The sequence below is a fragment of the Mytilus californianus genome, unplaced genomic scaffold (assembly GCF_021869535.1).
Source record: "Mytilus californianus isolate M0D057914Y unplaced genomic scaffold, xbMytCali1.0.p SCAF_9, whole genome shotgun sequence".
NCBI classification, from domain to species: domain Eukaryota; kingdom Metazoa; phylum Mollusca; class Bivalvia; order Mytilida; family Mytilidae; genus Mytilus; species Mytilus californianus.
Window position 1 is genome coordinate 345,399 of NW_026262745.1, and position 2,325 is coordinate 347,723.

Consider the following 2,325-nt stretch of genomic DNA (forward strand, 5'->3'; position numbering starts at 1 on the left):
ACCCTGCTAAGCCGAACAATTATCTTTGTAAGAGTTATCTCCCTATTCACTGTTTATCAAGTGTGTGCATCTCCTTCGTAACAAAAAAAAGATATTGACAAAATTCTTTTTCTAAATTGTTCGTTACATCCTCAGGAATTTTTGGCTGAATTGGATCGAAGCGATTCGATGAAATTTTATAGGAGTTATCTACCTTTATGAAACAAATTTGTATTCATGTTTTTGTTACTCATAAACTGTAAGCCGTATAAACCTATAGTCTTTTTATTTGAGGTCCTTGGATCCTAACTTCAAAAATGAGGTCACGGTCAAAGGTCAAGGTCATGTTCTGAATTTTGTCTTTTGCTTGTTTTTGCATTTTCTCCGATATTTTTAATGTTATATATTAAAGAACAAGTGCAAAATGATTGTTATATTGTGATGAAGATATGATACATTAGGTCTGAGACAATCCAGCGACATCTTATTGGAGTTATTGCCCCTGAAATGTTTTATTTTAAGGTAAATTGATTATTACTTCATATTGGTACATGATAAAGCCATAAGATCTTTGGCAAAATGTTAGGTGACATACAACCTTGAAAAATGTCAACCGGAAGTGACCTTGAGTGAACCGAAAGTAGTCTTTTTTGCACTTATTTCATGTAGAAGTACATAGAAACCATATATTTTTTGAATAGTCATACATTAATCTATCATTTGAGACCGGAAATGATCTTTTCTAAACCGGAAGTAGCATATTAGCTCCCTTATTACAGGCATAAGTATATATAAACCATATATTTTTGGAATCAGTGTTAATAAAGCTATCATATGAGACCAAAAGTGACATTTTCTAAACCGGAAGTAGCCAATCATCTCTCTTTTTACTGGCAAAAGTATATATAAACCATATATTTTTGGAATCAGTGTTAATAAAGCTATCATATGAGACCAAAAGTGACATTTTCTAAACCGGAAGTAGCCAATCATCTCTCTTTTTACTGGCAAAAGTATATATAAACCATATATTTTTGGAATCAGTGTAAATAAAGCTATCATATGAGACCGGAAGTGACATTTTCTAAACCGGAAGTTGACAATTATCTCCTTTATTTCAGGCAAAAGTCTATAGAAACCATATGTTTATTGAATCAGTATGAAGAAACCTATGATTGGACGCCAATAGTAGCTTTGAGTAAACCAGAATTAGCTTCTCATCAATTATTTAGAAAATTGATGTGGAAAGACCTTCAATTGTTCTTTGAACAAATGGTTTTTAATTAGGTCTTTCCACTTTTCTGTGGAAAGACCTATTGTATTTGTTCTGATTATTAGGTCTTTCCACTTTTCTGTGGAAAGACCTATTGTATTTGTTCTGATTATTATTATTATTATTATTATTATTATTATTATTATTTTTTTTTTTTCTTCCGCCAAATTTTGTTCTTGCGATAAATATTTGTTTCGCAATATGTCGCTTAGATATTTCACATATTGTATCGTATAGTTTATGCGCTTTTAAATTTCACCCTGCTAAGCCGGACAATTATCTTTGTAAGAGTTATCTCCCTATTCACTGTTTATCAAGTGTGTGCATCTCCTTCATAACAAAAAAAGATATCGACAAAATTCTTTTTCTAAATTGTTTGTTACATCCTCAGGAATTTTTGGCTTATTTGGATCGAAGCAATTCGATGAAATTTTATAGGAGTTATCTACCTTTATGAAATAAATTTGTCGTTATGTTTTTGTTACTCATAAACTGTAAGCCGTATAAACCTATAGTCTTTCTATTTGAGGTCCTTGGATCCTTACTTCGAAAATGAGGTCAAGGTCAAAGGTCAAGGTCATGTTCTGAATTTTGTCTTTTGCTTGTTTTTGCATTTGCTCCGATATTTTTAATGTTATATATTAAAAAACAAGTGCAAAATGTTTGGTATATTGTGATGAAGATATGATACATTTGGTCTGAGACAATCCAGCGACATCTTATTGGAGTTATTGCCCCTGAAATGTTTTATTTTAAGGTAAATTGATTATTACTTCATATTGGTACATGATAAAGCCATAAAATCTTTTGCAAAATGTTGGGTGACATATGACCTTGAAAAATGTCAACCAGAAGTGACCTTGAGTAAACCGGAAGTAGTCATTTTTGCACTTATTTCATATAGAAGTACATAGAAACCATATATTTTTTGAATGGTCATACATTAATCTATCATTTGAGACCGGAAGTGATATTTTATAAACCGGAAATAGCATATTATCTCCCTTATTACAGGCATAAGTATATATAAACCATATATTTTTGGAATCAGTGTAAATAAAGCTATCATATGA

General features: G+C 31.0%; 1 long non-coding RNA gene across 1 annotated transcript; it reads left to right on the plus strand.

Annotated features, from left to right (window-relative positions):
* Positions 1–214: 214 nt before the first annotated feature.
* On the plus strand, positions 215–1,912 carry LOC127715917 (uncharacterized). The gene is made up of 2 exons (XR_007988679.1): positions 215–273; positions 1,782–1,912. It is a non-coding gene; the product is annotated as an uncharacterized LOC127715917 (long non-coding RNA).
* Positions 1,913–2,325: the final 413 nt, after the last annotated feature.